Below are 13,768 nucleotides of genomic sequence, written 5' to 3' on the forward strand. Positions count from 1 at the left end.
TGGGGAATTTGATTCTCGAGCATTTCGTAGCTGCTATTATAACACTGTGGGGTGGGGAATTTGATTCTCTAGCATCCACTATAGCAGGTCAGAGTACTCAATGAGATTTGAACTACGGTCTTCCAAACTTCGTCCAAATAAACTTATAGTAAACTACACATCACTATATAAGCAATTTACTTTCCTACTAAACTGTAGATTTTGCATTTGGAGAGTAGTAAAGCTTGGTTTGAAAGCAAAGCAAAAGGCAATTAAGTCACGTGCAGAGACTTTGAAAATAAATTAGATAATGGATTGATGAGTAAAATCATTTAAAATAATTTATTTATTTTAATTAAAATGAATGTGATGAAGATAAAAAAAGATTTTATCGTTGAGTCGGACCCACCATAATAAGTCATCGAGTCGCCCTGAAATCCGATAGTCAGACGTCAAATATGCAAGTACACACACCCAAAAAGTACATTTGCAAAACGTCGGTCATGAGTCATGACTCACGAGGCATTTTGTTTCTCCAATACCGTTAGACATGAGTATATTTGGCTGCCAATTTTCTGATGGCTATGTAGGTAACAATATATGTAGTTATTGGGTTATTATGGGCCGACAGTATATATTAGTGGTTTGATTTTATAATTTTAATGGGTAATTTTTGTTTTATTAAAGTGGTTTAGGTTTTTTTAGGGTGTTTATATATAATAAAAAAAACTAGTTTAAATAAGATAAATTAAGATTTCACTTCAAAATTTCAAAAGCACTTAAAAAACTAAAAAATAAGTGGCATATATAATCCTATTCATTAATGACCTAATAATTACATATATATTGTTGGCCATTTTCTACCATACAACATTAATTATTATCCTTTAAGTTAATATTTTTTTATTAAAATTTTATGTAAGTTGATTTCAAAAACTCATTATTTTACTACAATTGTTTTTACAACTTTTGTTTAATGTTTTTAAATACACTCACAATTTTTTCACACTTCGTGTTTTCTAAAGCAATAACCCCTTCACCATTGATCCAAAATTTTATAGATTATTTAATTCTAATTATTCAACATATTTTTAACTTTATTTTTTCTTTTTAAATATAATATTATAACTTTAAAAATTGTAAATTTTAAAAACAAAATAATATTAACTTTTATATAAATAAATTTAAAAGTGATTTATATAATTATTTATCATCATTACTCTAGTCAAATCAAAATACATTTTATAAAAAATATATTATGATTCATGTAATTGTCTCTCCCCTTAAACATGCTGGTAGCAATCCAAATATTTATTGTTTGTACCATTTAAACCTATTCTATTTTCTAATTATGAAGGCTGTAATTTTTCACCAATAATTAGTTTGAGGATTTGTGAGAGATTTTTTGGCGAAAATCACATGGAATACCATTTGTCGAGGTGTTTCGAACAAACTAGTGTGATTCATCGTCAGGACAAGTTGAAGAAACAGATCTAGCTTAGCATGTTAAATAGTCTGAGCAGAGCCTCCAATGGTCCTGACGATGAACCACACTCATGTGATTTTTGCCGAAAAATCTCTCATAAACTTGATATGGATCACAAAAGCCTGAACTCTATAGTTTGATTTTTATTAAATTGTAAATTATCATTTTGATAAATTAATTGGTTCGAAGTTTTAAACTATATATTTGATCATGTTAATATTAATCTAGTCAAATATTTACTATTACTAACAATTTCCAATTGATAGTAACTCATTAAACTTATTTTTAATATAGAATTAGATTAAGAAAATGAAATATAATATTTACTATTACTAACAACTTCCAATTGAAGTAACTCATTAAACTTATTTTTAATATGGAACTAGATTAAGGAAATGAAATATAAGGTAATTACATTTCTAAATATAACAATAGATGAATATTTTATAAAGACCTAGTGTAATTTATAGACAAAATGACATTTTCATAACAATTTTTTTCTGGTTAATTCTAATCAAAATCTAATAAAGATTTTTAAAAATTTGAGTTTGAATTATTTAATCTGTATAATTTTAGTGCCCCAAGGGTTTTCAAGGGTGCTAAATCTATTTGCTCATTCAAAAAATATATTTTAAATGACAATTTTTTTTTAAAGGGTGTTGAATCCATTTATGTATTCAAAAATATATTTTAAATAGCAAAAAATCTTGAAATTGTATTGCTTTTTTGGTGAATTCTAGTGAATTTATTTTTTTATATATAAGTTAGACTACCCCATTTATGAATTAATCATTTTATAATTTACAATTTTAAAATTCAAAATATTATATCATTTTAGTTTTATAGAACAAAATGAGATTTTTCAAAAAAATAGTATTATAATTATGATTAGATATTTAATATATTAAAAAAGGAAAAATAATATAAATAATATTTTTTTTAATTATTTCAAATTTAAATAAAAATCATTTATATATATTTTATGTTAATTTAATTTTAGGGATTTGAACTTTGAATCTCATGATTTACATAATACTTCATAACATAATGATTGTCAATTACTTAACAAACTATAAATTATATATAATTTAAAAATATTACATAAAAATAATTAATTATTAAATATTTAAAAATATAATTATTTTAAATCATCTTTAAAAATATAATTAAAAAGTGATGATTTAAAAATATAATTAAAAAGTTATTTCATATTAGATATATTTTTTGAAATTCAACTAAGTTAAGTAACTCATTCATTTATAATCATTTCATATTCACATAATACTTTATCACTTTCCAAAACCATTACCTTTATAAAAATAAAAATATTAAAAAAAATCACTATATTAAAATATCCTATGAAATCTTTGGCACCTTCCCAATTTATTATCTTTATCATATTTAACAAAACTTATATAAGTATAATAGCTAAATCTTTCACACCCACCTTCCAATTTATTATCTTTATCATATTTAACAAAACTTATATAGTATAATAGCTAAATCTTTCACACCCACATTCCCAATTTATTATCTTTATCATATTTAACAAAACTTATATAAGTATAATAGCTAAATCTTTCACACCCACATTCCCAATTTATTATCTTTATCATATTTAACAAAACTTATGTAAGTATAATAGCTAAATCTTTCACACCCACCTTCCCAATTTATTATCTTTATCATATTTAACAAAACTTATGTAAGTATAATAGCTAAATCTTTCACACCCACCTTCCCAATTTATTATCTTTATCATATTTAACAAAACTTATATAAGTATAATACCTAAATCTTTCACACCCACCTTCCAATTTATTATCTTTATCATATTTAACAAAACTTTTTTTCCACTGGAAAAATCAGTAATTTTCATTAAGTTTAGAAAATTACATATAATAGATGCCATTGGCATTGCTGTGATGTATCATATTTAACAAAACTTATATAAGTATAATAACTAAATCTTTCACACCCACCTTCCCAATTTATATTATTGATCCTCTGCATCTCTATTTCACGTGGAATTTATATATTAAAATTCTCGGATGTAGCAATCTGATCCTCTGCATCTCGCCACGGCAACCTGGTCTTCATTGTGGCAGTGCTTTGTATATAAACTCGCACTCACCATCATATTCAACACAAGTACGAGAAGAAGAAGATGAATCCAATAATCCGTGTAGCGATGGGCCACAAATTACTTGCCCTACTTCTATTTCTCCTTGCTTTTCCATCATGCCTCCAGGCGTTGTGCCCGCCTCCTCCCTCAGTCGAATGCAAAAGCAATGGAGGAGGATGCCAGATCTTTAATTTGTTGGGTATTTTTCATGGGAAAATACCAAAAACCAAACAAACAAACTCCACAGAGGCAATGCTCTGTTTCCTTCTTCCACAGTATCCTTTTGCACAGGGAAGCTTTTAATAAAAAAGTCTCAGAACAGAGTGTTACACAGCCATAAAAACATTTCTATTGCTTAAAATATAAAGCCTGATACAAACTTCATCCTCTTTCACTCAGAGGGATTTACCAAAAATACATTCAGCCAACTCTGATACATATTCATCCTCTTTGCTGAGAGGGATTCACCAAAATTACTTTCACCCATCAAAAACAAAACTATGTCTCCACCTGAGAATTCACTGTGCTGGGTTTACTGCTGTAAAACCCCTTTTTACTTTACTGGTGTAAAACTATTTTTACACATACTGCTGTAAAAATATTTTACACATACTGCTGTAAAACAAACTTTTACATATGCAGTAAAATTTCATTACATTCCTATTTCAAAAATGCCTGTGCGTTCTTTTCTCCTGCATTTCAATGCATACCCAATACATTTAAAAAAGATCTATGCACTGCTGTGCAATATCTTCCCCTGCTTCACGTGCTGGTCTTCATTCTGAGCTCTCCCTGCTCTTTCACTGCTGCACATTACGCTTCTCTCATGTGCACCAATAACATTACATATATATATGCGCTCCACACTTTTTATTTATACACTGCTTGTGCAAAAATACACAGTTCTTTGCTGCCCTCTATTCCATTTACAAATGGTCAACGCATGTCCATAAAACATTACCACTCACCCACGCTTTTCATTTTGGCTCATTATATATGTAAAAAAAACATTTTTACAAACGTGGTTTTTATGATGTATATGGTCAACGTTTTTTTTAAAAAAACACATAACACATATAATATATGTGCCCATACCTCTGTGTAGTCAATATTCAATGTTTTTACCAAACATTTACGGATCACATAAATTTTCATTTAATTTCCTTCTCTGCGGCGGTCAACAGATTGCCTAACACTCCACGCAAAATCCTGACTTGACGAGGGCGGACTGCAACTTCGGAGATCGACGGCGGAAATCGCGTGATCGGATCGGACGGCGGACGGAGATATCGGGAGGCCTTACTTGACTGAAGGATAGTACCCGAGAAATGACGTTTGCTTATGTATGCTGAGAGCCACGCGTCTGCTCCATGTTGTATCGGGTTCAAAAGTACGGAGATTCCCTTCGCCGGAAAATGGTCCGAGAAGTTTCAGGCGGGTATGCTGAACGGTTTCGGTTTGCCGTCGTTCGTGCTTGCTGAGTCGGCTGCCCACGTCCGCCTGCAGCCTGCAACCTGCAGTTGGAATTAACATTCCAACACTCCCCTTTAATTTCAACTACTGGGCATTCTGTCATACCCAAACACTTCCTCACATAGAGGGATTCATCAACACTGCTGTTACAAAGACATCTTCCTCACATAGAGGGATTCACCAACTGCTTCTGATGCAGTTCACAAACAAACAAAGTTGTCTTCCTCTTAATAGAGGGATTAACCTGAAACTGTGCTTAAGAGCACCTTCCTCGTGACAGAGGGATTCACCATTACAATGTGCTGAAGAGCACCTTCCTCATGACAGAGGGATTCACCTGTGTAAAAAAAACATCTTCCTCTTGACGGAGGGATTTACCAAACTATGCTAAAGAGCATCTTCCTCTCAACAGAGGGATTCACCAATGACTATGCTGAAAAGCATCATCCTCTTGATAGAGGGATTCTCCAAGAACTTCACTTCCTCTCACGGAGGGATTACTGCCAAACACTGCCTTAGATGCAGTTTCAAAACAATAAAAATTCATTGCACTGTTGTGCATACTCATTACATTGTTCTTTTATGCTGTTGCATATTCTCTGCTGCACTGTTGTGCCATCTTCTTTGTTGCGTCTACCCCACACTGCTGTGTCTACACTTGCTGTTGTGTTGCTGCACTTCACTTACATTTCTTTGCAAACTCTGCATTGCTGTGCATTCTTCAAAGACAGAATACTCTGTCTTTTCTGGAACAATTACTCTGTCCCACCTTACAAATTTACACTTCTGTGTGTAAACATTTCTTACATTCACTGCTGTTGCATATATTGCATTTCAATTCAATGAACAACGCATTCACTATACTTACATTTACTGTTGAAAAAAAAAATTCTTTTACATGTGCTGTTGTCCATTACCTTTCATTTCTTCAACAAAAAACTTCATGCTGCTGCATTTTCTTATTTGCATTGCTGTGTGCTTCTCCTTCTTGCCATCATGTTGCTGTCCATAACTTCTTGCTGCTGCATTTTTCATATTCACTGCTGTCCATACCCATAACCATAGACTCTGTCATCCCTGGGTTTTATTTGCTGTTGCGTTGCCTCTGCAATTTGCACTGTGGCTGCCTTTTGTTTCATCATACCGCTGTGTGCCCATACACTAATTCTCTACTCTCCATTACTTGCACATAGAGAGAAATCATCCTCACGCTGTTTTGCGCTGCATTCTCCACACAACAAAAAAATAACACGGGCTGCTGCCTTTTCTTTTTACACCCTTGCTTCACACAATCTTAGTCTTCATTCATTTTTTTATTCACAATGCACTGCTGTGCAGTTCCTTTCATTTTTCTGGTGCCACACATTATCATTCACCCATGTGCATTAAAAATCTGTTGTCCCTGTTTTTCTTTATGCGTTTCTTTGCATGCTTCCATTGCTAACCATTTCAATGCATGTGCTCCATAACAAAAAAAATTTCCAAACTGCTGTTTTATGTTCTGTCTTCCCACTGCTGTGAGGGTCTTCTTGCTTTGCATACTTCTCTTATTGCGCTGCTGCACTTCACATTTGAGCGCTGCCCCTTTTTCTTCTCTGCTTTTATGGCCGATTTAACTTCATATTTTTCCCTTATGAAAAGGTCTTCATCAAAGAGTGACTGTTAAGACAGTTCAACAACAAAAAATTACAAGCTCCCCTTTAATGTGTGCTTGTCTTCTTTTGGCAGACTCTTCTCAAAACAAATTTAGATCCACTGGGGAGTTCAAGGGGTTTTCAGATTGCCTTTCCTTCCTTCTCCATACTTGTGTAACTTTCTTCTTTTGCATGGGTCTAGCTTGTGTAAGAGCCCATGTTAAGTTACAGTCACGTGCCATATGCCCAATGTTATGACACTTGAAGCATTCAACTTTATTCATGAATAAGAATTCATGATTTCTTCTTGTGAAATTATTTCTTGGAGATTGTCGGGGACCACAACATCTATCTCCATGAAATGCTCTACAGTCTTTTGCCATATGACCAAAGTTTGAACAAGCATAACAATAACCATAAAATGAACTTTGGTACCTGGGAGATGGAGGTTTTCTTGATGCACTTCTGAAGCCTTGCTGCCTTGAGATCCTTTGATGATCACCATTGCCTCTTGCCTTTTTGACATCAGCTACATTTCTTCTTGGAGCTGGTTTTCTTCCTGGAGCAGGATTTCTTCTATTGCAGCCTTCATTTTTCTCCTTGCCTTTGCTGGAACTAGGAGCTTCACAACTTCTTTCTGTCTTTTTCACATCTCCTTTGCTTAGAGCATCTTCATTCTTGTTTGAGGGTTCACCTACATACCCAAGTCCTGATTTATCAGATGGAGATCTGTGATCGCTGAGCATGTCATCCAAAGCTTGAGATCTCTTCATGATCTTGTTCATCCCTTCAACCTTCTTCCTAAGGAGAACAATCTCTTCTTCCAACTTTTCACATACATTATTTTTCTTTGCTAGTTGTCCCTCTGTTTCTTCCTTGCTACGAGTAGCTTCAGCTGCTACTATTTTGAAGGAGATAATATATGTCTTCATTTTGGAGATTTCTTCATATTTTGCTTGACTGCTCTTCATTTTCTTTTCAGCTCCTTGTGCCTGCTTCTTGGCTTCTTGTAGTTCGGACTTAAGGGAGGAGACCTCTACCTTGTACTGTCCAATCTCTTCCACAAGCTTATTCATTCTCATGTGCCTTTGTTCAAGTTGACTTGTCAAGGCATCTTCCTGCTTCTTTGCTTTGTTTAGCTGATTTGTCATGGATATGACTTCTTCATGATGTTTCTTCTTGCATTGGTCAAGCTCCTTCTTAAGCTTGGCAAGCTCTTCATCCCTTTCTTTTACTTGAAGCTTGATGAGGTCAAGCTTTTCATTCTCAGCTTCTATGATGGGTTCTTCTTGACTCATTGTCATGGTCAGTGCTCCCTTTGCATGAAGGTCATGCAGTCTGTCCCATATATCCTTTGCTGATGTATATTTTCCTAGATTCCTCTTCACAGAATCAGGCAGTCCATCCAAGATAGTCTTTGCTACTTGTGCATCATACTCCATGGATTCTTTATCCTTCTTGCTGTCATCAATCACTGACTCCCAGACTTCAATCCCCTCAAACATTAGGAAAGCTCTCATCTTTATTTCCCATACATCAAAGTTTCCATCAAACTTTGGGGTTTCAAATAGAATGTATTCTAATGGATTGCCTTCTAGTTTGGTAGAGGGGGGAGACACATTTTTAACAGGCCTGGAGGCTTTTTTCTTTGACCTTGCCATTCTTATCTAGGCTTTAAATACTTGACTGTGTTTTCCTTTAAATCACTGACTGTTCCTTTAACAGTAACAGAAAGGAAAGCTTTGAAAAATACCTTAACTCTTTTGGCTGAGTCTTCACACTGCTGGAGAAGTTTGACTGCTGCAACCACACCTTCCTTCAGCTTCTTTGAGTCTTCAAAGACCCTGGACTAGCTCTGATACCACTGTTGGGTATTTTTAATGGGAAAATACCAAAAACCAAACAAACAAACTCCACAGAGGCAATGCTCTGTTTCCTTCTTCCACAGGATCCTTTTGCACAGGGAAGCTTTTAATAAAAAAGTCTCAGAACAGAGTGTTACACAGCCATAAAAACATTTCTATTGCTTAAAATATAAAGCCTGATACAAACTTCATCCTCTTTCACTCAGAGGGATTTACCAAAAATACATTCAGTCAACTCTGATACATATTCATCCTCTTTGCTGAGAGGGATTCACCAAAATTACTTTCACCCATCAAAAACAAAACTATGTCTCCACCTGAGAATTCATTGTGCTGGGTTTATTGCAGTAAAACCCCTTTTTACTTTACTGGTGTAAAACTATTTTTACACATACTGCTGTAAAAATATTTTACACATACTGCTGTAAAAATATTTTACACATACTGCTGTAAAACAAACTTTTACATATGCAGTAAAATTTCATTACATTCCTATTTCAAAAATTCCTGTGCGTTCTTTTCTCCTGCATTTCAATGCATACCCAATACATTTAAAAAAGATCTATGCACTGCTGTGCAATATCTTCCCCTGCTTCACGTGCTGGTCTTCATTCTGAGCTCTCCCTGCTCTTTCACTGCTGCACCTTACACTTCTCTCATGTGCACCAATAACATTACATATATATATGCGCTCCACACTTTTTATTTATACACTGCTTGTGCAAAAATACACAGTTCTTCGCTGCCCTCTATTCCATTTACAAATGGTCAACGCATGTCCATAAAACATTACCACTCACCCACGCTTTTCATTTTGGCTCATTATATATGTAAAAAAAACATTTTTACATACGTGGTTTTATGATGTATATGGTCAACGTTTTTTTAAAAAAAACACATAACACATATAATATATGTGCCTATTATATGTGCCCATACCTCCGTGTAGTCAATATTCAATGTTTTTACCAAACATTTACGGATCACATAAATTTTCATTTAATTTCCTTCTCTGCAGCGGTCAACAGATTGCCTAACACTCCACGCAAAATCCTGACTTGGCGAGGGCGGACTGCAACTTCGGAGATCGACGGCGAAAATCGCGTGATCGGATCGGACGGCGGACGGAGATATCGGAGGCCTTACTTGACTGAAGGATAGTACCTGAGAAATGACATTTGCTTATGTATGCTGAGAGCCACGCGTCTGCTCCATGTTGTATCGGGTTCAAAAGTACGGAGATTCCCTTCCCCGGAAAATGGTCCGAGAAGTTTCAGGTGGGTATGCTGAACGGTTTCGGTTTGCCGTCGTTCGTGCTTGCTGAGTCGGCTGCCCATGTCCGCCTGCAGCCTGCAACCTGCAGTTGGAATTAACGTTCCAACATAATTATCAAGGCATTTGGGAGGATCGCAGCATTTGCAGAGCTGCAGAGGCTGTCTCACACCCAAAACAGAAGCCGAGATTCTGCATGCTGTTGCCCGGGCTGTGAAAAAGAAGCAGAAGATCAAAGTGGTAAGCACTCTGGCTCATAGCCTCTCAAAGCTAGTGTGTGTTGGAGACCATGGATTGATTATCTCAACCGGAAACTATGCATCCGTCATTGGGGTGAACAAGGGTGCCATGACTATTACAGTCCAAGGCGGCACCATGATGAGAGACGTTATGGAGGAAGCAGCGAAGGAAGGCCTGGCTCTTCCCGCCATGATTTACTGGAACGGAGTCTCTGCGGCGGGCGTTGTTTCTACGGGAGCCCACGGCAGCGGTCTGGTGGGCAGAGGGAGCGGTGTTTATGAATATGTGGTGGGTATGAGATTGGTGGTGCCTGCATCTCCATCAGAGGGGTACAGCAAAATCCTGAGCTTGAGTACCGAAACAGATGAAGATGAGCTCAACGCTGCGAGATTATCTCTGGGAACGCTGGGAGTAATCTCGCAAGTCACCTTCGCTCTGCAACCCATGTTCAAGCGTTCTTTAAGTAGGCCGAATCTAAGCGATGATAAGGAGCTTGAAAACGAAGCGGCCCATTTCCTGAGGGCTCATGATTTCGCAGATTTATACTGGTTTCCCTCTCATCAACAGGCGCTGTTTAGACCATTCGATCGAGTTTCTGTTGAAGTTCCCAGTGACGGCCTTAACATTGCACTTGGGCATTTTCCATCTAGCGTAGCCAGCCTTGAATATTCTGATCATCTGAGTAAGTATTTACAGATTTCCCACTTGTTTGTTTTATAGTTTTATTTAATTTTCTTGAAAGCGATCTCTATCTTAAATTATTTCCATCCAAGTTAGTTGGAGAATCTTTGAAATTAAACCTCGCTCAAATTAACTAATTCTACATCTGGTTGAGTCTGTTTAAGAATAATTAATTAACTAATTTACCTCTCATGTGTTTATTTAAGAATAATGATGCGGATAAACATGTTTATTTCATGTTATGAGTTTGTTTAAGAGTAATTTTGTAGATACACATGTTTATTTTATTTTATTATAGGTTTTTTAAGATTTTAATTTAGTTATTAGTAATCAACCATTATTATTAGGAAAAAAATTAATAGATTTTTATAATTTTAATTTAGTTATCCATAATTATTAATTTGCTTTTAATTAATTTATCTCATTTTAATTAATTAAATTATATGTTATATCACCATGTTATATTGGGTAATGTGATATTGACATTTAATTTATATTAGTTTTCTAACTATAAGAATTGCATACTCGCAGATGGCCTAATCCAATCCACAGAAGATTCTGCCCGATTGTGCTCTTCCATGGGAGAAGAAATTAAGCAACTGACGTTTAACGGCAGCGGGTTTTGGAACGACGAAATTAAAGGCTTCACAGGGTACCCGGTCATCGGATTCAATCATCGCATGCAGTCTTCCGGAGGATGCCAGGGCACCTATAACAACCATCAACATAACGAGAATCAGAATGGTTGCACTCCCAACAAGATTTTAGATAAAAATCAGACCGTTTGTTCGTGGGACCGCCGGGTTCCGATTGCCTTCTTTTTCGACGTGGAACTGAGAGTGCCCATTTCACGCCTCCCAGAAACAATTATCGATATAAAGAAGCTGAGAGATCTAAATCCTCAAAGCATGTGTGAAATCAATGTGATTTTTCGGTCTATTAAGAAATCTGATGCATATTTGGGACCAGCAGAGGATTCGGTGATACTGGGATTGATATATTATCGTCCGAGAGAAGCCAAGACGCCCAAATGGAACGAAGATGTGTACGAAGAGATTGAGCAGATGGTGATTGAGAAGCATGGCGGGAGCCTGCACTGGGGTAAGAATGGCGGTTCCTTGTTCGGAGGGTTAGCGAAGCGGGCAGTAAATTTAGAGAAGTTTTTGCAAGTAAAGAATAAATATGATCCGGAAGTAGTGTTTTCTAATGAGTGGACAGATGGGCTGTTCGGGATTGGAGGGCAGGGAGTGGAGCAGTTGAGAGATGGGTGCGCATTAGATAAGATGTGCAAGTGCAGAGAGGATAAACACTGTGCTCCTGAGAAAGGGTATTTCTGCAGGGCAGGAAGAATTTGGAAAAACGCTCGGGTGTGCAGGCAACTGAATTGATAGTACTGCAAATGTGTTGAAATTTACATATGTATTTAGGTTGGTGGTGAAATAAATAAAGATGAGTATCATTTGTGATGTGATACTTATTGTTGTATTGGGAAAGAAATGAAGTCGAGGTCACTCTAACGTTGTAACTACGGACGGTTTCAAACGTGAGGAGTTGGCGCTGTTTTTAATAGAAGTGTGTTTTAAATATGAGTTGTTTTCTTTCTATGTAACATTGGATGTCCATGGAATTGCATTTTTAGCCAACAGGAGATTGTGAGTATGTTGTCGAATTGCTGCAGGCATTATGGCTGTGAAGTGGTATGGAATTCCCCACGTATAACTTAACTTGAGATCAAAACCATGATGAAATTAAAATAAATTTAAAGAATATTGTAACAAGATTGAAATATGATTTGAATGAAGAATTTTATTTATTTAATCTTTCAATAAAAATTATTTATTTTTTGTCATTGTTGTTATAATAATCGATTGTAATTTAATATATTAGAGAGTTTAGACTTCTGTGATCCATATTTGATTGTAAGAGATTTCAGCAAAATCACATAGAGAATCATTTGTCGACCCGTTTCGAACCAATTAGTGTGATTCATCCTCAAGACAACTTGACGATGAACCACACTAGTTGTTTGGAAGTCGACACATGATTCTCTATGTGATTTTGCTGAAATCTCTTGTAATTTAATATATTTATTATTGAAAACATTATTATAATAATCAATTGTAAATTGTAATTTAATTAATTTATTATTGAAAATTTATATTAATATAAATTATATTTGATATTTATTATATAAGACGTGTTTTATAGTTTAATATGAAAAATTAATCTCTTAGAATTATATTAAAAAATATAAAAATAGAATTATGTTAAAAAAATATAATAATATTTAAAATTGCAAATTAATTTTTAATTTATATAAATTAAAATCTATATTAACATATATTTTTAATTTATATGAAAATAAATTTGATGAATTACTTGAAAAAAAGAGAAAAAACAAGAATAGACTTTCCAGCCATTTATACAGGCTTCACGTGGATATGTATTCCAAATTGTGATTTGGTATGTAGTTCAATATAGAAACTAGCATGTCTGTACATTGATCATAAAACAAATAATTAGCAAAATTTGCATGCTTGTACATTAATCATAAAACAAAGAATTAACAAAGTTTGCGGGAATTTTTGTTTAACCTTGAATCGCATGTTATCGCTTAAAACTCCTGAGAAAAGGGATTAACCTTAGTTATGACACCCATCAAATTTTGATGATTTGGAATGAATCTATGTGACTGTAACGAACCTCTGATATAGTTCTATGCACGTTTTCTTGATTAGCCTCCATGAAATGAGTCATGAACTTCTTCTAGAATAGCCTCTATGAAATGAGCCATGAACTTCTACTGGAATAGGCTCCCTGAAATGAGTCATGGGGCGGCCATCAACAGCCTGGGCCCGAGGCTGAGAGGTCAAACACTGTTGCACCTTGAGATGGATTTGAGGGTTTTTTTTCACGAGTCCTTTCGTCTATGCTACTCAATGAGAGTTGCATAATGATCGAAATGATCGTTTAATGTATTGGTATTTTTTTAAATGTGGATTGCAGATTTTGG

General features: G+C 35.0%; 1 pseudogene; it reads left to right on the plus strand.

Annotated features, from left to right (window-relative positions):
- The first annotated feature begins 3,637 nt into the window (after positions 1–3,637).
- On the plus strand, positions 3,638–12,279 carry LOC149197842 (L-gulonolactone oxidase 2-like; annotated as a pseudogene).
- The last annotated feature ends 1,489 nt before the right edge of the window (positions 12,280–13,768 follow it).

This window comes from Pinus tabuliformis, chromosome 2_2, assembly GCF_031772625.1.
Source record: "Pinus tabuliformis cultivar Carrire ecotype Pingquan chromosome 2_2, CPIR1, whole genome shotgun sequence".
Taxonomy (NCBI): domain Eukaryota; kingdom Viridiplantae; phylum Streptophyta; class Pinopsida; order Pinales; family Pinaceae; genus Pinus; species Pinus tabuliformis.